The sequence below is a fragment of the Prionailurus bengalensis genome, chromosome A2, assembly GCF_016509475.1.
Source record: "Prionailurus bengalensis isolate Pbe53 chromosome A2, Fcat_Pben_1.1_paternal_pri, whole genome shotgun sequence".
Taxonomy (NCBI): Eukaryota; Metazoa; Chordata; class Mammalia; order Carnivora; family Felidae; genus Prionailurus; species Prionailurus bengalensis.
In genome coordinates, this window is record NC_057348.1 from 18,986,111 (window position 1) to 19,008,718 (window position 22,608).

General features: G+C 40.8%; 1 protein-coding gene across 1 annotated transcript in view; it reads right to left on the minus strand.

Annotated features, from left to right (window-relative positions):
* IP6K1 (inositol hexakisphosphate kinase 1) overlaps positions 1–20,499 on the minus strand; it is a 60,605-nt gene extending 40,106 nt beyond the window's left edge. The window contains exon 1 of the mRNA XM_043590412.1: positions 20,303–20,499. The gene's annotated coding sequence lies outside the window, so the exon portion shown is untranslated. The remainder of the gene's footprint in view (positions 1–20,302) is intronic.
* Positions 20,500–22,608: the final 2,109 nt, after the last annotated feature.

Below are 22,608 nucleotides of genomic sequence, written 5' to 3' on the forward strand. Positions count from 1 at the left end.
CCCCTAACCCACTTGCATTCTGTCTCTGTCTCTCTCAAAAATAAATAAACATCAAAAAAAAATTAAAAAGAAAAAATCAGTAATATTCATGGATCCTCTAGAGAAACTGATCAGTAAAAAAAGAATATGCTAATTACTACTATCAGGGATGAAAAAAGGGGTATCACTACAGATGCTACAAGCATTAAAAAAAAAAGGGTAATACTATGAGCAACTGTGTATCAATAAACTCAATAACTCAGACAAAATGGACAAGCTCCTTGAAAAATACAACTTACCAAAACTGACACAAGATAAAATATAAAATCTGAATGGTCTTGTGTCTATCAAAAAAACGGAATTTATCAAAAATCCTCCACAAGGAAAATTCCAGACACAGAGTTTCACTAATGAATTCTATCAAACATTCAAGGAAGAAATAGCATCAATCTTGCACAAATTCTTTCAGAAAACAGGGAGCAAAAAAAAACCCAAAAAACAAAAACAAAAAAACAAAAAAAACCCAAACAAACAAAAAACCCCACATCTTCCAACTTATTTTATGAGGTCAGTTATCCCTGATAACAAAACCTAAAACAGAACCTTACCAAAAATATAACATACATACATACATAAAAAAAGAAAAAAAATTATAAACCAAAATCTGTCATGAACAAAAACAAAAATCCTTTAAAATTTTTTTAGCAAAACGGGCACCTAAGTGGTTTGGTTAAGCATCTGACTCTTGATTTCAGCTCAGGTCATGATCTCACAATTTGTGAGATCTGGCCTCAAGTTGGGCTCTGCACTGACAGCACAGACCCTACTTGGGATTCTCTCTCTCCCTCTCTCTCTGCCCCTCCCCTGCTCTCTCACTCTGTCCCTCAAAATAAATAAACTTTAAAAAAAAATTCTAGGGGCACCTGGGTGGCTCCATCAGTTAAGCATTCAACTTCAGCTCAGGTCATGATCTCACAATTCGTGAGTTCAAGCCCCGCGTCAGGCTCTGTACTGATAACTTGGAGCCTGGATCCTGCTTTCAATTCTGTCTCTCTCTCTCTGTCCTTCCCCCACTTTTGCTCTCTCTCTCAAAAAAAATAAACAAAGGTGAATTCTTTAAAAGAAAAAAAAAGAAGTTAGTTGTTTTGTAGATTCGTAAGTATTTTCTATGTAAACAATCATGTTATCTGTGGATTGAGAAAATCTTATTTGTTGGTGCCCCAACAACTTCCAAAACTAGTATGTAAATTTAGCAAAGTCACAGGATACAAAAAGCCAATATACAAAATTCAATCATATTTTTATATGCTAGCAGTAACAAAAAACAAAAATTAAAAAATAATTTACTGGAGTAAATTAATGGAAAATGACACAGTAGGAAGCTCTAAGAATCCATCATCCTTCCACCAAAACAGCTACTGAATTTGGAAAAACTGAAGTAACTTTTGGAACTCTGGAGTGTAGATGGAAAACATAAAGCTTCCAAGGTATAGATTGATGAAGAGGCTAGTGAATTTTGCTAAATTTCAGCCTTTTGGGTAGCAACTACCCAACCTCCAGCCCTCATTCCTGGGTGCAGCTTGCTGGAGGCTCAGATGGGCAATAAAGATAATTTGATTGATGACAACTGCTTTTGATCACTGAGGAGCTGAAGGAGGCAGTGACCACTGCTTCAACACTCATAGGCTGAAGCGGCTTCCAGGGGCATTTAAGAAGGCAGTACTCGTTTTTACTGTTTTCCCCTTTAGGGAGCTAGTCATTTAAGGAAATCTTTACCAGGTCACTAACTGCAGAGGTGACAGAACTAGATACACATTTCCAATATTAGTTTGAAAAAGCCACAAATGGATGTCTCTAGCACTCAATGAGCAAAAACTAGCAATTCCTGGGAAGTGGGAGAATCAAGATTTGCAAAATTACCAAATACTCAAATGTCCAGTTTTAACAAAAAATTAGACAACAAAGAAACAAAAAATTAATGACCATTCACAGGAAAAGGAAAATGATGGAAAAAAAATCCTGAGGAAGCAAAGACACTAGAATTATTGAGGCAAAAAAAGAGTAAAAGTAAAGAGTCTGAGGGACCTGTGGGACACCACCAAATCTAACAATATATGGTTATAGAAAGAGAAGAGAGGAAAAGAGGAAAAGAAGGGCAGAAAAAAATAATCTGAAAATAGTGCCCAAAAACTTTCCAAACTTGAGTAAAGACATGAATATACATGTGCAAGAAGCCTAATGAACCAACCCCTCTTTGAGGATTAACCAAGACACATTATAAAACAAAAACGTACTATTAAACTGTTAAACCCCAAAGAGAAGGAGAATACTTGCAGCAAGAGAGAAGCAGCTCATAGTGTACAAGAGATCTTCAATAAGATTAACAGCTGATTTCTCTCCAGAATCTTCTAAAAGGCAGTGGGATGATATATTTAAAGCCCTGAAAGAAAAAAACTGTCAATCAAGAATTCTAGATCCTGCAAAACTATCCTTCAAGAATGAAAGAGAGGGGCACCTAGGTGGCTCAGTCAGTTAAGCATCCAACTTTGGCTCAGGTCATGATCTTGTGGTCTGTGAGTTCGAGTCCTGCATTGGGTTTATATGCTAACAGCTCAAAGCCTGTTTTGGATTCTGTGTCTCCCTTTCTCTCTGCCCCTCTTCCTCCTTTGAGAGACCGATGCTATGTCTCTCAAAAATAAATAAACATTAAATTTTTTTTTTAATTTAGAAAAAAGAATGAAAGAGAAATTAAGATATTTCCAAATAACATAAACTAAAGGAGCTCATTACCAATAGACCTGTCCTATAAGAAACGCTAAAGGGAATCTTTCAGGCTAAAATGAAAGAATAACTTAAAGCCATAAGAAAAATATACAACACTGGTTAACATGACTATATAGATAAATATAAAATCTAGTATTATTGTACATTTGGTATTGTTTATAACACAAATGCATAAAATTTTAAAATCTTTGTTAAAGGCATACAATATAAAAGGATGTAATCTAATGACAATAAAAACACAAATACATATATGTATGTGATATACATATATATACATATAAAAATTAAACATTAAAAATTTTTTTTTCTAAATTTTTTTTTAACATTTATTTATTTTTGAGACAGAGACAGAGCATGAATGGGGGAGGGGCAGAGAGAGAGGGAGACACAGAATCGGAAGCAGGCTCCAGGCTCCGAGCCATCAGCCCAGAGTCCGACGTGGGGCTCGAACTCACGGACCGCGAGATCGTGACCTGAGCTGAAGTCGAACGCTCAACCGAGCCACCCAGGCGCCCCTAAAAATTTTTTCTAAAAAAGTATAATGTCCTTTGGGTCTTGTAATCCTTAATGATTTAAGGTCTATTTTATCTGGTATTAGGATAGTCATCCCAGCTCTCCTTTGGTTACTATTACATGGAAATATCTTTTTTCATCCTTTACTTACAATCTTTTTGTGTCTTTATATCTAATTTGACTCTCCTATAGACTGCATATAGATGGATTGGGTTTTTAAAAAATTTTTTTAATGTTTTTATTTATTTTTGAGAGAGAGAGACAGAACGTGAGCAGGAGAGGGGCAGAGAGAGAGAGGAAGACACAGAATCCGAAGCAGGCTCCAGGCTCTGAGCTGTTAGCACAAAGCCTGACACAGGGCTTGAACTCGTAAACCGTGAGATCATGACCTAAGCCGAAGTCAGACACTTAACCAACTGAGCCACCCAGGCACCCCATATTATGAAAGGTTAAACCCAGGCACACCATGATGAAAGGTTAAACACAACAAGAAGAAATAACAATTATATGTTCACATAACAGAGCCACAAAATGTGTGAAGTTGACAGAAGTGGGAAAAAGACCACTGTACAATAGTTGGAGACTTCAATATCCCACATTCAGAAATGAATAGAACACCCAGACATAACATCAATAAGGAAACAGAATTTGAACAACACTAAAACCCAACTAGACCTAACAGATATATACTCAACCCAACAAAATACTTTTTTCAAATACACATGAAACATTCTCTAGGATAGATTATAAATTAGGCAGAAAACAAGTCTGAATAAAATTTAAAAGACTGAAATTATACAAAATATCTTCTTTAATCATAACAAAATGAAACTAGACGTCAATAAGAAGAAAACTGGAAAATTCACAAATCTGTGGAAATTACACAACATATCTTTAAACAACCAATAGGTTGAAGAAACTACAAGGGAAGTTTCTGTCAGAGCAATTAGAAAAGAAAAAAAAATAAAAGGCATCCAAATGAGTAAGAAGGTAACCATCTGCAGAAGACATGATCTTATATGCAGAAAACCCTAAAATTACCCAAACACACACAAAACCACTGTTAGAACTAATAAATATATTGAGCAAATTCGTAGGATACAAAATCGACACACAGAAATTGGTTGATTTCTTTTTTTTTTTTTTTAAAGATTTACTCATTTTTGAGAGACAGAGTATGAGTGGGGGAGGGGCAGAGAGGGAGGGAGACACAGAATCTGAAGCAGGCTCCAGGCTCTGAGCTGTCAGCACAGAGCCCAACACGGGGCTTGAACTCACAGAGTGCAAGATCATGACCTGAACTGAAGTCAGATGCCCAACCAACTGAGCCACCCAGGTGCTCCGAAATTGGCTGCATGTCTATACTTTAGCAGCTAACAATCTGAAAGGAATATTAAGAAAACAATCCATTTACAATAGTATCAAAAAGAAATAAATGTAAAAAAAAATTTTTTAATAAAAAAAACCCAATAGTATCAAAAAGAATAAAATACTGAAGAATGAATATAACTAAGAAGTTGAAAGATTTATATTCTGAAAACTACAAAACACTTCTGAAAGAAACATCTAAATAAATGGGAAAACATCCCACGTTGACAAATTGGAAGACTTAATATTGTTAAGATGACAAATACTACCCAAAGAGATGTGCAGCCTAAATGTAACCCCTAACAAAATACCAATGACAATTATTGCAGGGAAAAAAAAAAAAAAAACTATCCAGAAATTCATAGAGAATCTCAAGGGACCCTGTATAGCCAAAATTCCTGAAGAACAAAATTGGAGGAATCATATTTCCTGATTTCAAAACTTACTGCAAAACCACTATAATCAAAACAGTGTGGTACTAGCATAAACACAGTCATACAGACTAATAGAACACAACAGGAAGCCCAGACATAAACCCTTGCACATATTGGTCAAATGATTTTCTTTTTTTTTATATTTATTTAGAGAGAGAGATAGAGAACATGCATGAGCAAGGGAGAGGCAGAGAGAGAAAGGGAAAGAGAGAATCCCAACCACACTGTGTCTATCAGCATGAAGCCCGACTCAAGGCTTGAATTCACAAACTGCAAGATCATGACCTGAGCTGAAATCAGGAGTCGGACATTTAACCCACTGAACCACTCAGGCACCCCATCTTTTCTAAGTTCATTTATTTATGAGAGAAAGTGTGAGTCAGGGAGGGGCAGAAAGAGAGGGAAAGAGAGAATCACAAGCAGACTCCACACTGTCAGAGCAGAGCCTGACGTGGGGGTGCTCAAACCCACAAACCAGGAGATCATGACCTGAGCCGATGTCAGACATTTAACTGCTTGAGCCACCCAGGTACCCCAAATTAATTATATTTTTATGGGGTTTTTTATACTTATTTATTTTTGAGAGACAAAGAGAGAGCAAGGAGGCAGCTCTCCATTGTCAGTGCAAAGCCCAACGCAGGGCTCAAACCCAGGAACCGTCAGATCATGACCTGAGCCAAAGTTGCACACTCAACCAACTGAGCCACCCAGGTACCCCACAGTCAAATGATTTTCAACAAGGGTGCCAAGACTATCAATGGGCAAAGGACAGTCTTTTCAACAAGTGGTACTGGGAAAACTGAACGGCTATATGCAAGAGTGAAATTGGAGCATTCCTTCACATCATATACAAAAATTAACTCAAAATGGATCAAAGACCTAAACTTACAAGCTAAAATTATAAAACTCTTAGAAGAAAACATGAGGGGGGTATTTCATGACCTTAGATATGACAATGATTTCTTAGCTATAACAACAAAAGCACAGGCAAGAAAAGAAAAAGTAAACTGGGTATCATCAAAATTAAATACTTTTGTACATCAAAGGACACTGTCAAGAGAATGAAAAGACAACTCACAGAATGGGAGAACATATCTACAAATCATACCATCTGATAAGGGATTAATATCCAATATAGAGAACTCCCACAACTTAAAGACAAAAAAATAAACAATCCAATTCAAAAAGTGGTCAAAGGACTTGCTTGGTTAGACATTTCTCCAGGGAAGATATGCAAATACCAATATGTACACGAAAAGATGCTCGACATCCTTAGTTATTAGAAAAATCCACATGAAAGCCACAATGAGATACTACCTCACACCCATTGGAATGGCTATTATTTTTTTTATTTATTTATTTTTTTAAATTTTTTTTTTCAACGTTTATTTATTTTTGGGACAGAGAGAGACAGAGCATGAACGGGGGAGGGGCAGAGAGAGAGGGAGACACAGAATCGGAAACTGGCTCCAGGCTCTGAGCCATCAGCCCAGAGCCTGACGCGGGGCTCGAACTCCCAGACCGCGAGATCGTGACCTGGCTGAAGTCGGACGCTTAACCGACTGCGCCACCCAGGCGCCCCTGGAATGGCTATTATTAAAAAAAAAAAGTTAGCAAAGATGTGGAGAAACTGGTCTTACGCACTGCTGGTAGGCATGTAAAATGTTTCAGTCACTGTGGAAGACAGGATGGTAGTTCCCCAAAAAATTAAACACAGAATTTCCATGTGGTGCAGCAATTCCACTCCTAGGTATTCCACTCCTACCCAAAAGAACTGAAAGCAAGGACTCAAACCAATTATTTACACACTAATGTTCATAGCAGCATTATTCACAATAACCAAAAAGTAGATACAACTTGTGTCCGTTAACAGATGAATGGACAGATAAAATGTGTTATATACATACAATGGAATATTATTTAGTTATAAAAAGAAATGAAATTCTGATACATGCTATAACATAGATGAACCTTGAAAATATTAAATGAAATAAGCCAGGCATCAAAGAACAAAAATTATATGATTCCATTTATATCAAATATCTAAAACAGACAAACTCATAGAGGTAGAAAGTATATTAGAGATAGAAAGTATATTAGAGGTTACAATGGACTGAGGGGAGGGGAAAATAGGACACTGTACAATAGATACAGAGCTTGTATTTGAGATGATGGAAAAAGTTCTTGAAATAGTGATATGGTAACACAACACTGTGAATGTACTTAATACTACTGTATTGCACACTTAAAAATAGTTAAAATAGTAAAATTTTGTTTTCTACATTTTACTATAACGTTTTAAAAGACAATTCATTTATGAGGCACCTGGCTGGCTCAGTCAGTGAAGTATGCAACTCTTGATCTCAGGGTTGTGGGTTCAAGCCTCATGTTGGGTGCAGAGATTACTTAAATAAATAAATAAATAAATAAATAAATAAATAAATAAAATGAATAGATAGATAGATAGATAGATAGACAGATAGATAGATAGATAGGGGTGCCTAGGTGGCTCAGTAGGTTAAGTGTCCAACTTTGGCTCAGGCCACGATCTTGCAGTTCATGAGTTTGAGCCCACGTCAGGCTCTGTGCTGACAGCTCAGAGCCTGGAACCTGGAGCCTACAGCCTGCTTCTTGATTCGGTGTCTCCCTCTCTCTCTGCCGTTCCCCTGCTCATGCTCTGTCTGTCTCTCTCTCAAAAAAGTAAATAAACATTAAAAAAATTAAATTAGTAAGTAAAATCTAAAAAAAAGACATTTCATTTACAATAGTATTAAAATAACATCAAACATCTTGGGATAAATTTATAAGATACGTGAAATCTCTGCAGTGAAAACAACCAAACAATCCAGAAAAATTAAAGAAGACATCAATAAATGGAGTTTTACACCAGGTGTATGGATTAGAAGACTTGATATGGTTAGGATGTCAATCCTCCTCAAATGAACCAATAAATTCAATGGAATCCCAACCACAATATCGGCCGGCTTTTTTTTAGAGAAATTGGAAAACTAATTCTAAAATGTGTATGGAAATATAAAGAACCCTAAATAGCCAAATCAATCTTATAAAGAAGAATAAAGTTGGGTGACTTATATACTACTGACTTCAAGACTTATCAGTGGGTATTAGCATATAAACAAATAGATCAATTGACAGAACAGAGATCCCAGAAATAGGTCCATACCTATAGTCAATTCATTTTTTACATAAGTGCTAAAGCAAATAAATAGAAAGTGAAAGTTGTGATAGTTTTAAACTGTCAAATTTTTTGATAGTTCTTCCCCCAAAAGGTAGAGCCTTCTTCTCTCCACCCCTTAAGTATGGGCTGGACTTAGTGACTCAATTCTAAGGAACAGAATATAATATGGCAGAAGTGACAGTCTGTGACTAGGTCATAAGAAGCTTCTTCTTTACTCTGTCTTGGATCATTCATTCTGGAGGAGGATCATAGAATGCCATGAGGATACTCAGAGAGCCCACATGTCAGAGAACTGTGGCCTCCTGCCAAAAGCCAAGTTAAGTCATCTTAGAAACAGATCCTCCAGTTCCAGGCAAACCTTCAGATGACTGCAGTCCCACAAGACATCTTAACCTGCAACTTCATGAAAGACTGTGAGCCAGAGCCACCTGGCTAAGCCACTCCAAATTTTTCATCCTCATAAACTGAGGCAATAAATGTTTGCTATTTTAAATTGCTTAAGTTTTGGGGCGCCTGGTGGCTCAGTTAAGTGTCCAACTTGGGCTCAGGTCATGATCTCATGAGTTAATGAGGTCAAGCCCCACATCAGGCTCTCTGCTGTCAGCACGGAGTCCGCTTCAGATCCTCTCTCTCTCTCTCTGCGCCCTCCCAAAAATAAAATAAAATATTTAAACTACTAAGTTTTGGAGTCAAGAGATAACAGATACACATCTTTTTAGCAAATGGTGCTGGTATTAGAACAAGAAGACATCCATATAGGAAGAAAAATGAACCCCAACCATGGGATCATGACCTGAGCCGAAGTCGGACACTTAACTGACCGAGCCACCCAGACAACCCAAAAGTTTCGTTTAAAACTAGACACACATCTACCTGTAACCCAGCAATTCTATTCCCCTCTATTCCTCTATTCCCCAAGAGAAATGAATATATGTGTATATCCCCCAAAAACACTTGTACGAAAATGTTCATAGAAGCTTTACTCGTAAGTCAAACAATGGAAACTGCCCAGATGTCCATCAACAGAACAGACAAACCGGAATGTTTGCACAATGCAATAAAAAGGAATGAACTACTGATACAAACAGCAGGGAATTCTCAAAACATTATACTGTGTGAAAGAAGCCCTACATGAGAGTATTATTCCATTTAGTATTATTTATTACACAAGTATTATTCCATATAGTATTATTCCATTTATATGAAATTTTAAAACTGGATGACTAACCTATGATGAAAAAATTCAGAACAGAAGTTGTCTCTGGCTAGAACAGAACAGCACTTACGCACTTAATTCCTACATTAACACAAATTTAAAAACAGATGGTAGCAACAACAGTATTCTGTCAAGAAAATACTTATTAAATTATTAACAACCTGTTCATATAACTCTGACAAATAGCAGCTTACCAGTTATCAGTGTATTATCTCTTGCCTCCAAACCCAACCATCACCACCCACTCTGCAAAAACGGAGCTGGACTCATTAAATATTTTTCCTTTGCCAGATGTTAAGTTTTGTCAGTGAAAGACACTAGGGAAAGTCTGCAAAAAAATATGCTCCTCTCACCAGGCCTCTGCCACCCAGTCAGCTCCTTTCAGTGCCCAGCCACTGGTGGCTGCCTGACTCCCAGAATGTATCACGGTCAGCAGCACACAGTGGCCAGCAGCTTCCTCTGACACCTCACTGAAGTAGAGAGAGTGCTTCCAGCAAAACGCCTCTCCATAAGTGGCTTTCTCCAACATCTTAGAGGGTAGACTTCTAGCATGTTCTGCCAATGTGGCACCACAATGACTTTCTCTGCCATCCAGTTAGGTATGACCACCCCCATCTCCATGATACGAATCTCAGCCCTCAGAAGGGATCTTCCTTGAGTGCTCTGTATCAATGCTAGGGGTAATGGCTGCTCCTACATATGCTATTTCTATATGACTTAGAGTTCACTCTACTTTTTACTAGCCAAATTCTCATTACTCCAATCCTCAATTACAGTTAACAATTCTTTATATTAAACTTTACCTGTTCAAATTCCTGTGTGGTTTTTGTCTCCCAAAGGGTCACTGACAGTTGTTTGAAGGAGTTGAAAAGGTTAAGTAGTATAGACCAAAAGTGAGAAATTTTATTACCTAAATAAAACCCACACAGCTCTGCTTTATTCACAATTTACCAATCAAAAGTAATACAGCACTGTAAACAGCCAAGTTAACATGCTTAAGGGTCCAAGCAGCCCTGCCTGGTACACTCTGCTTTGGGGAGTTACTCAAGCTTAATATTCATCTCCCTGAGGCCAAAGTTAGGCACTTTCTTTAGAGAGACTCATAAAATAGCTAACACAATCACATATTTTATAATACATTTTCCCAAACACAGAAGAAACTTCTAAGCATTCATTCTGTTTTATGCTAAAGAAATCATTTTAATCTTCATGCAGAATATTAAATAAATAAATAAATAAATAAATAAATAAATAAATAAATAAAACGGTCTATGCACATCTTGTGCTTGCCTAAAGTATCTAGTGTGCTACTTGGCCATGACCCACACATCTTCCAGTTGAGCAGAATCTTCATAAATAAGTTTCAAAATACTCTCCACTAAATCAGGTTTGTGACCAAATAGCAACTATAAAGTCTCCAAATCAATCCAGGACCATTAAAGTAAAATCTGCAAAAAAAAATTTAAAGTATATAATTAAGTATATGTTGAGTGGCTACAATGAATGAGACCCCATAGAACAAATATTGTACTAAGACAAACACAGTTTTTGTCCTCAGAAAACTGAAAGTGAGGATGCAGGACAGGTAGAAAGGAGAGACAAATAAGCAAATTTAAGACTATGGTAAATGTTACAATGAGGAATGTAACACCAAGAGTGGCCATTAACAAAGATGGAAGGTGCAGGTCAGGAAAGGGTTTGTAGAACATACCGCATCTAAACTGAAATCTGAAAGATAACTAGAGTCTGACAGGAAGCGAGATGGGGAGGTGGGGTGAGGGAATAAAAGCATGGGCAATGGCTCAGAGGGAGGAAAGAGAGTCACCTGAAACATCTGACTCTAGAGGGTCAAGAGATGCAGTTAGAGACCATTAAGAACCAGGTGAGGAAGTTCCTCATCTACATTCCGGAGCTGGGACCTGACCCACTTCCTACTGGGAGGTCACTGAACAGCTTCAAACAGGCCAAGGACTCAGATTTGCACAGCCCACAGTGTAGAGTGGACTGGATCGGGCAAAACTATGGGAGCCAAAGGAAACTATTTCCAAATAGTTTTTGAGAAATTAAAGTAAGTCATACATTAACCATTTGACAAGTTTTCCCTTTATCTGATCAACTCCATGAGGTAAGGGGAGTAGGTGTGATTAACCAGTATTACATGGATAGTAGTAAACAGAGAAGTCAGTCAGCTGACTTGTCAAAGTAAGATTCCACAGCTAGAAAGTACTTAAAAATACCAGCATTCACTCTCCTTGACTGCTTCCTAGGAGAGCTGAGGTAGGCATCACTTGTTGCATGAACTTATTAGCACTGTCAGCAGTATACCTGAAGGTTCATTTGCTTAGAAAGTTTACTGCCTTTACAAAATGATGTGGGAACCCCAAAACTTTCAGACTAGTGAGACAATATTCCTTCCGTTCCTTGTCATGCTGGCAGGGAAGCAAGGCCACAGGGGGTGAGGAAGAGAGACCGAGTTTCAGAATCAGACGTTCACTTAAGAAAATCACTTATTCTCTGCAACTGTAGTCACCACCTAGAAATTGAATACAATAATTCCCGAAGTCTCCACACTCTAAAAAATGTCTAAGATTCCATAGCTATCCCACCTCAAGAAAGCACGGTATCCTGGAAAACTTCACAATATTTTCAAGAATGGGAACATAATCTTGGAGGGTTTCAAATTCTCCCAGAAACACTTTGGGTGCTAACAACCGGCATCAATGTCCATGGTCAGGAGAAACCTTTCTGAGAACAGCATCTGAAAATGTTTCCTTATCTGGGAATGCAAGGTGGTGCAGCCACTCTGGAAAACAGTATGGAGGTTCCTCAAAAAATTAAAAACAGAACTACCCTACGACCCAGCAATTGCACTACTAGGTATTTACCCACGGGATACAGGTGCATGTGTCCAACGGACACATGCACCCCCATGTTTATAGCAGCACTATCAACAATAGCCAAAGTATGGAAAGAGCCCAAATGTCCATCAATGGATGAATGGATAAAGAAGATGTGGTATTTATAGGAGCACCTGGGTGGCTCAGTCGGTTAAGCGTCCGACTTTGGCTCAGGTCATGATCTCGTGGTCCGTGAGTTCGAGCCCCACGTCAGGCTCTGTGTTGACCGCTCAGAGCCTGGAGCCTGTTTCAGATTCTGTGTCTCCCTCTCTCTCTGACCCTCCCCCATTCATGCTCTGTTTCTGTCTCAAAAATAAATAAACGTTAAAAAAAAATTTTTTTTTAAAGATGTGGTATTTATATACAATGGAGTATTACTCAGCAATCAAAAAGAATGAAATCTTGCCATTTGCAACCACATGGACAGAACTGGAGGGTATTATGCTAAGTGAAATTAGTCAGAGAAAAGACAACTATCACATGACTTCACTCATATTAGGACTTTAAGATACAAAACAGATGAACATAAGGGAAGGGAAACAAAAATAATATAAAAACAGGGAGGGGGACAAAGCATAAGAGGCTCATAAATATGGAAAACAAACAGAGGGTTACTACAGGGGGTGTGGGAGGGGGGAATAGGCTAACGGGTAAGGGGCATTAAGACATCTACTCCTGAACTCATTGTTGCACTATATGCTAACTAATTTGGATGTAAGTTAAAAAAAATTAAATTAAAAAGTAAAAAATAATTTAAAAAATAAAACAAAGGGATCAAAAACACTAAAAAAAGAAAAAGAAAATGTTTCCTTATCAATAAATAAGAGGAAAAAAAACACATCTAAATCCTATAATAGTTACTTGCATTATAAATCTAACTTTAAGGGGGTGCCTTGGTGGCTTAGTCAGTGAAGTATCCAACTTCGGCACAGTTCATAGGTTAAAGCCCCACGTCGGGCTCTGTGCTGACAGCTCAGAGCCTGGAGCCTGTTTCAGATTTTGTGTCTCCCTCCCTCTCTCTCTCTCTGCCCCTCCCCCACTCATTCTCATTTTCTCTCTCTCTCAAAAATAAACATTAAAAAAATTTTTTTTTAATTTTTTTTAATGTTTATTTATTTTTGACAGAGAGAGAGACAGAGCATGAGCGGGGGAGGGGCAGAGAGAGAGGGAGACACAGAATCCGAAGCAGGCTCCAGGCTCTGAGCTGTCAGCACAGAGCCTGACGCGGGGCTCAAACTCACGGACCGCGAGATCATGACCTGAGCTGAAGTCGGCCTCTTAACCGACTGAGCCACCCAGGTGCCCCTAAAAAAAAATTTTTTTAAGAGGACTCTGATAATCAAGAAACTAGCCACTGACCACTGGCCCAAGAAGTCAATGGTAAAACAATGCAGATGCTATGAATAGGCAAAATGTGGAAATGATTTTTAATGGGTGGTGGGGGGGTGGACCTAAAGGATGAATACTCCTCACAAAAATCACTGCTTGCTGCTCCCAGAAATTAAAATCTAGAACACTTAACTAAGACCTCTGGGTTGGTACCAGTTTTCTAACACTACACATGGAAGATCATAGACAAAGAAGACGCAAACTTTAAAAAGTTCCATGTGAATTAAAATTCACAGTATCAAAATTAAAATTTAAAGTAGCAAAATACACCCCACTTGACTAACAGTCTAAAGAGGCAGTGTCGGGGCACCTGGGTGGCTCAGTCGTTGAGCATCCGACTTCAGCTCAGGTCATGATCTCACAGTCCATGAGTTCGAGCCCCGCATCGGCTGTGCTGACAGCTCAGAGCCTGGAGCCTGCTTCAGATTCTGTGTCTCCCTCTCTCTCTGCCCCTCCCCTGCTCATGCTCTGTCTCTCTCTGTCTCAAAAATAAATAAAAACATTAAAAAATAAAATAAAAATAAAATAAAAAATAAAGAGGCAGTGTCCACTGTGGTAAGTAGGCCTGAACACTTACAAACGCAAAAATCACCAAGGCCAAGCTCCATAGAGAGATGAAGGATGAATTCTGTGAACCCTGTGAATGACCAAGAAGCCTCCTGGCCTGCATCACTTAAAGAAATCCAGAAGGATATAAGCACTGATGTAAGTTCTAAAGCGAACAGACCCTCTCCATCTAGAAGCTTGTGTGTACCTGCAATAAACTGTTCCTGGTTACTTCAACTTCCCACCTCAATGGAGCGTCCATTAGTTCTTGTCTCATGATGGGAAGGTATAGAAATCCCACAAAAGCAGAAAATGAAGCTTGGAGCTGAAAGCTATGAGGGATGAATAACAAAACTGGGCCCAGAGTCCAAAGGACTCTTAACATTTCCTGAAACAGTGTTCCTCTGATGTGCTGACAGCTCAGAGTCTGGAGCCTGTTTCAAGATTCTGTGTCTCCTCTCTCTGCCCCTCCCCCACTCACACTCTGTCTCTTCCTCTCTCAAAATAAATAAATAGTCTGTAAGTCAGAGCCATTCTACTCTCAGATACTTACTGAAGAGAAATAAAGGTATGTATACACACAGACTTGTATGAAAACATCTATCGCATCTCTCTCTATTCATAAGAGCCCCAAATTAGAAACAACCCAAATGCCCATCAGCAAATGGTATAGCCATAAAAAGGAATACTACTCAGGAATAAAAAGTAACACAACAAAATGGATGAAACTCTAAAATATCACATTGAACAAAAGTAGCCTGATACATAAGACTTCTCATTATTCTCAGTAGCTACGTTTTATAAAGTCACTGCTAACACCAAATTAGCAAATATCAAGCCCCTATCCTAGGGGAAAAATAGGGTTAGGTTTCTGTGAGCCTCTGGTCACATGTTTGTCAACCAAGCAATTCATAACCTTCCAGAGCTACATACATAAAATATATAACCTGTACATATCTATTTAAAGACACTTTAAAATACAGTAGTCCCCCCACTTATCCATGCTTTTGCTTTCCATGGTTTCAGTTACCCAGAGTCAATCAAGGTCCAGAAGCAAATGGTCCAGAAGCAAAGTATGTTCAGAAGGTCACTGGTAGCTTAACAGCTATGTCACGATGCCTACATCATGTAGCTCACTTCATCTTATCATGTAGGCATTTTACCATCTCACATCATCACAAGGCTGAGTACAATACAAGACATTGTGAGAGACTCCATCCACACAACTTTTATTACAGTATATTGTTACAACTGTTCTAATTTATTATTGTTGTTGTTAGTCTCTGACTGTGCCTGATTTATAAATTAAACTTTATTCTAGGTATGTATGTATAGGAAAAAACATAGTACATATAAGGTCCAGTTTCAGTTTCAGGCATCCACCCGGCGTCCTGGAAGTATACCCTATGGGTAAGGGGGGACTACTGGATATTACTGACTCATTAATACTGAACTCTCAGTCAACAGTACTATAATTCATTTCTGAATAAAACTTATCTAATACACAGATTTTCTCCATATTCTTTTCTTGTGCTTAAGAAGATTAACAGCACTTCAGCAATACACTTGAGAGCCATTTTAAGCAGCACAATTCCCAAAAAGCACAAAAATATTTTTAAAATATGGTACTAAGCAGACCACTAAAAGGACACTTGTTTACAGTGTTAGAGCTGAAACAAGAAGGCAGACTGTCACCTTGCTCCACTTTAGCTGGGAATGTACACAACAGGCAATTCAAATTTTTTGCCATTTCTGGTCTGCAAAGGGATTTTTTTTCACTAGCAAAGTGGCTCAAATTTCCTTAATTCATTGCCAAATTAAAAAATCAGGCGGATGCCTGGATGGCTCAGTTAAGCATCTGACTTTGGCTCAGATCACGATATCACGGTTCAGGAGTTCGAGCCTCACATCAGGCTGTGTGCTGACAGCTCAGAGCCTGGAGCCTGCTTCGGATTCTGTGTCTCCTTCTCTCTCGTACTCTGTCTCTCTCTCTCTCTTTCAAAAATAAGTAAAACATTTTTTTTAATAAATACATAATCATGAAATTTCACATAAAAATTCAGATTTCTTGTTTTCTTTAGAAAAAAAAAATCACAAGACGTGGTACACAACTGGCTGGAACTGAGCAACAGTGACCCTTCAGATAAGCCTGCGCTTGCTAGTTCACCCTAGTCCCTTACATTCTGCTTCCCTCAATTTGTTGCCAACTGGCCCATGATGTAAATGCATCATTTACCAACACGGATGTTTATAATATATTGCTGACTGCAAAAAGGTACAAGTCAGGATGTATGGCATCATCTCATTTTTGTAAAAATTAAAGACAAAGGGAAAAAAAAGTCTGGTTATACACTAAAACAGTGAAAGTTATGGATGTTCCTTTATTTTTATTTCTTCCTGTTACTCATATATTTATCTTTTTTTTTAAACTAGTGAATATATATTACTTACATAAGTTGTTTTTTATAGCAGCTTTGAGTTAACAATCACACACCATACAATTCACCCACTTAATGCGTACAATTCAATGGTTTTTAGTATATTCATAGGCATGTGCAGCTACCACTACAATTTTTAAACATATTCGTCACCTCAAAAAGAAACCCAATAACCTTTAGCTATCATTCCCCTATGATCTCATCTACCTCCAAGCCTTAAGCAATCACTAATCTACTTCTGATCTCTATTCTGGATATTTCATACAAATGGAATCATTTAATATGTGATCCTTTGCGTCTGGCTTCCTTCATTTCACATGTCCAGGTTCATCCATGTTGTAGCATGTAACAGCACCGCATTCTTTTTTATTGCTAAACAATATTCCATTGTATGTATACACCACGTTTTTATTATCAACTGAGAAGATGGTTGAGTTGTTTTCCTCTTTGGCTACTATAAATAACACTGCTATAAACATTCATATACAGGTTTTTGTGTGGACATTATGCTCTCATTTCTCTTGGGTAGATAACTAGGAGTGGGATTGCTTGGTCATATGGTAACTCTATGTTTAAGCAGTTCAAGAACTGCCAGACTATTTTCCAAATCCAGGCAAAAGCACAGATCTACTAGCACAAACATAAAAAATACCTGATTTGTCCCTGGCTGCATTATTTTACATTCATACCATTCTCTGTGTATGAAGGCTCTGATTTCTCCACATCTTCACCACCACTCGTCATTACCTGACTTTTCAATTACAGAATAAGTCATTTATAAGTGTTCATTTAATCCTAACACACCCAGATTTTTATGGACTTCAAGCTGGTTCGTGGACATCAAATTTTAGACTTGAAAAGAGTCCAGTCCTAACCTACTCACCTAGACTGCCCAGCTTCTGTAAAATGAAGGGAAAGGAATAAATGATCTAAACCTCTACCCACAAATGAAACTTTTACAGAAGAGATTAGCAGATTTTGTAAGCAACAAAACAATGTCCCTAACAGGGATCCAGCCCTCGAACAGGTTTTCCCATCAAAACTCATTTGTAATGCCTCCTACATAAATGCAACTTCAAACCATAGCAGCAAATATGACAGCCTTGATCTATCACTTTTCATAAGAGAACCAACATGTCTTAGGCTGTCCCACTCAGAATCCATTGCTCACATTCTGCTGTAATAGAGGGAGAAAATAAAATCTGATTTAAAACCAAGGCAAAAGCACACATCCAGTAGCACAAACAAAATCTCTGACTGCTCCATTGTCTGAAGTCAGAGATGGAGAGCACTGTGCGGCCTTTCCCCAGCTCTCTCCTCACTGCTCCTTATAGCCTCAGGGCAGCACTGGGACCAGGGAAAGCAGCAAATAATAGACACATTTAGTAGTCCAAGGTGGCTGTGAGACCAAGACCCACCCAAGAAGGGGGTCTAAGAATCTCAGCACCCAGCCCTATGCTCACCCTATACATGTTTTCTCCAAGAATCAATATGGCATCTTAGCCAGGGAGGGGATGGGCCACACAGCCTCTTCTGAGATGCAGAATTACTTTGTTTTCAGGCTTCAGTTCTGCACTTTGAGCAAGTTCTGCCTCTGTTCTACAGCACTGAGGTACAAGCACTTCAGGCAGGACAGGAGGTAGAGATCCATGGCCACCAAATTCTCATTTCTACGTGCCTATTCTCTCCATTTCTCTGTTTAAATACAGAGGGTGTTACGAACTCAGACAAATTTAACACACTCTCATAAACATTTAGTTCTCATCTACTACATGCAGGTACAAGAAGACACAAAAACACAGTCTCTGTAGGAAATGGGTTAGGTCTTAGAGGAAACAAACAAAATATTCTTTAAAAAGCAAATACTATTTTGTTTTTTGAATAAGGGCAATAATGCTGCTGCAGGTCAGAGTACCCTCTGGGACTGGAACATCTGGGAAGTGTTTCGCTGAGCTGGACCCTGGAGAAAAGAGAAGTGGAGATGAAGAAAAAGGATATTCCAAAGAGGAGCAAAAGTCACTGTACTCAGCTGGCAAGAGAACTGTGTAGGGAAATTCCATGTATGGAATGTCTAGCAAATCACTTGGTTAATGGGGATTAGGATAAGCCCTGGAGAGGTGGGCTGGGGCCCGCTGGGCAGCAGCACCTTGACTGCTTGAATGCCACGTTAGGACATCAGATCTCATCCCAAGCCTGAAGCAGTTTCTGACTTCAGTGTAGGATCTCCAGAGCGTCACAAAGTGTGTCTGTTGCTCATGATAGTTAAAAGTGCTGACATTTACAGGTGAATTACATAAATACAAGAAAGAGTCTTTGTGTTCTCACAAGTAAGGCCACAGCAACAGGCCTCTTCTGGTTTCAGCATCTTCTCAAAAAGGATCTCCTGATTAAGGAGCTAGTCTCTTTCACAAATTAAAAAAAAAATAAATTAAAATTTTTTAAAAAGGAGCTAGTTTATTTCAAAATTAAACATTCTAAGATGACAAGATCCTGACACAAATGCACAAAGTATTGTTGCCTCACTTCTTAGTTCACTCATGCAGGCTTTTTCTATGACCACATACAAAGAGCCTTTGCAGAGGAGTCAAGGGACCACATGGAAAGAGCAATGTGTTTTGGAGCACTCAGAACTCTTCCTAGATCTAACACCTTGCCCAAGGTCTCTAACCCTTCCACCCTCACAGGAAGGAGGCCTGACAGTCTGTTTTCATTGGGCAAGATACACTTAGCCTCTTAAAAGTTAATTTGGCAGTTCCATACCATCACAACGACAAAAATTAAAGTTTCATTTCTTTTTCTGATTCTAACACAGTACTACTTTTCCTTTGTCTCCTGATTACACTGGCAGAGTATCTCTTCAGGAGATAAAATCAACCAAGTCATCACCATAATACTCACTTTCTTCTAGAGCAAAAAGAAGACTTTACCACAAGACCAAAAAATGGTCACAAACCAAAGAAATTATGTTCCAAAATAAAACTCGGGCATCATGAACATTTAAGCAGGCTCTTCAGGAAGAAGCAAACAGTGAGCTCCAAGGAGCACAGGAGGCAGGAGCCTGGCAGAGGGCCTTAGCCCTGCCAGAATCACAGGGCCGTGACACTGGCCTGCCTGGGTTCGCAGGGGCTTTAGCCTGGTTCATCTAGTCTAAGTTTCCAAGCAGTCTGAAAAACACTTGCAGGAACCACATCTAAGAAAGAGGTAAGTGTATTTCTCACTTGGCAGCAACAGAACACCCCAGAGAGCATCAGGCTGGCAATGGACACGTTTCAGCGGTACCGGTCAGCGGAGCTAATTTCCCACTACCCCGCCGGCCGGCCTTCGGGCGCGGGGCTCAGACCTCAACCCCGAGGCTGTCCACCCGCCTCAGCGCCGGTATCCGGGAGGCGCCACGGGAGGCGGGTTAGGGCGCTCGAGCACTGTTCGAGCGATGCTTGGCGGATGCCTCAGCCCCGCGCGTGCCGGCTCCAACCCCGCGCCCGCCGCCGCCAGCCCCGCCGGCGTCAGGCCGGTTTTTCGGCCCGGCTCCTGTCACTCACCGGCCCAGCCCGGGCAGTGGGCGCCCACGGCTCCCCACGGGAGCTGGGCCCCCCGGGCCTCCAGGTTTCGGCCCGCCCCTGGCAGGCAGCGCAGGTGGATGAGCCCCGCAGTAGCGGCCCCGCACCGGCCGCTCGGTCCAGCTCCCGGCGCTGCCCACTGGGTACGGATCAACAACAAGATGGCGGCCAGCCGAGGGGGCGGGGGCCGGGCGTCATAGTAACCAGGACGGCAAAGAACCCGCCCCCGGCTGAGGCTATCCCCAGTCAACAGCATCTTCGTCCTAGGCCTAAGGGAGTGCTTCTCGCTGACAGGTAGGCTGGCCTGTCAATCAGAGCCTGCCTCTCACGGCCCTTGCCGATCGCCTCAGGACGTGACTGTGACGGCATCGCTTGGCGCATGCGCCTCGTTCCTGGAGTCGCTGGAGGCAGAGCTTTTGCTGGCGATTCTAAGGCTCTAGCGCCCTTGGCCTTTTTGCGTGTGTAGCCTTTTTGCGGGAGCCCACGGCGTCTTCTCATACACGCGCACACACTTAGGGAGTGCCTGCTGTGTGCTATATGTTTTTTTTTTTTTGTCACCCATCCTGGAAGGGAGGGGTTGTTGTCCAGGTTCACTGGTGAGAAACTGAGGCGCAGAGGGGGAGGCCTGGCCAAGGTCACGCCCCTTCTGGAAATGGAGGCACCGGATCTCATACCTCCTCCTACTGGCATCAGAATATAATTCCCTATTCCCAGTGGTTTCTCCACCTTTGCCCCTCATCAATGGCGAGGTGCAGCCCTGTGTGCTCCTCCAAGCAGTCCCTGGCCCGTTGCCCACGTTTGTCCTTTTGCCTTGAGTTCGGTGCCCAGCACAAGCCCTGGCACACAACAGAAACTCGTCTCTTCCTCCCCTAGAGCATCTTGTCTTTGAGTACCTGTGACACAGCTTTTGCCCTGGACTGTCATGATCTATCTCAGAGGCTAGGAGTCCCAGGAAAATGGTTATCCCTGGCCCCCCATTCAGAGCACCTAACCCTGGGCTTGGTTTCAGGGTTAGGAACTCAAATGAAATCACACAGCCTGGACCCACATCAAGTGCCAGAACTAGCTAGTTATGTGACTTTTGAGGCTTAGTTGCCCCATCTGTAAAACAAAGATAACAAATGAGCCCTTAGAGCAGGGTAAGTGCTCAGAAAAGTCTGCCTGTAACACTTCCAGCAACAGCCTGCTCTCAGGTTGTCCTGGGCAAGCTCTAACACCCTCACTTTTGGGAGAACACCATGAAGCATACTTTTCCCACAGAAGACACTTGGCTTTTTCCCTGACTGGGACACCATAACTGGCTCAGGAAAGGAGGTCCTCCATTGCCCTGAGAGGGTTCAGGTCCACAGACTTGACACGGGGGAGAAGATTGAAAGAACTTAGGGATACCTCAGGAAAGGTAGCCTCTACCCAGACAGCAGGTCCTCTTGGAGAGCTGGCAATAACCTGAGACCTGATTTGAGGCTGGGCAAGGGGAATGAGCTAGCACTGCATCCAACAGAACCTGCCCTCCTGCACGTTATTGCAGGCCACCTGGCTAAGTGCAACAGCTCAGCTCAGCATAGGGAGGGATAAGGGCCAAGACACCAGAAGAAAGAGATCAGGAAGAAATAGGAATATCCCGTCTGAAGGGGGCTAGCATCAATCCCTCATAGCCATCCATGCCACGAGGGTCTCAAATCTGCACCAACCCTCACCTCAGTGCAAAAGTTCAGATCCTTCCCAAGAAAACCACACACAGTTGGCAGAGCCCTAGTGGTTGGCGGGGGGGGGGGGGGGGGGGGGGGGGGGGGGGGGGGGGGGGGGGGGGGCTTCAAACAGCAACAATGTATTCCTTTCAGTGGGAAAAGGAAGTTCCTGGGCCCTCCCCATCTGCTAGAGCAGGTGGTCTTTGAAGGAACAGGCTGATTGGAGGCCTCTGTCACAAGGATAACAGCCTCTTACCTCTGCATTAATCATGATCAGTCAGAGCATCATACAATGCCTTCTTAAAAGAAAACTAATCTTGGGGTGCCTGGATGGCTCAGTCGGTAAGCGTCCGACTTCAGCTCAGGTCATGATCTCACCGTTTGTGAGTTCGAGCCCTGCATCAGGCTCTGTGCTCTGTGCTGACAGCTCAGAGCCTGGAGCCTGCTTCAGATTCTGTGTCTCCCTCTCTCTCTGCTCCTCCCCCACTCACACTCTGTCTCTCTCTCCAAAATAAACATTTAAAAAATTAAAAAAAAAAAAAACTAAACTAAACTAAACTTACTACTCCCTAGAGCCTTCCCAGAAGGCAAGGCACTCTC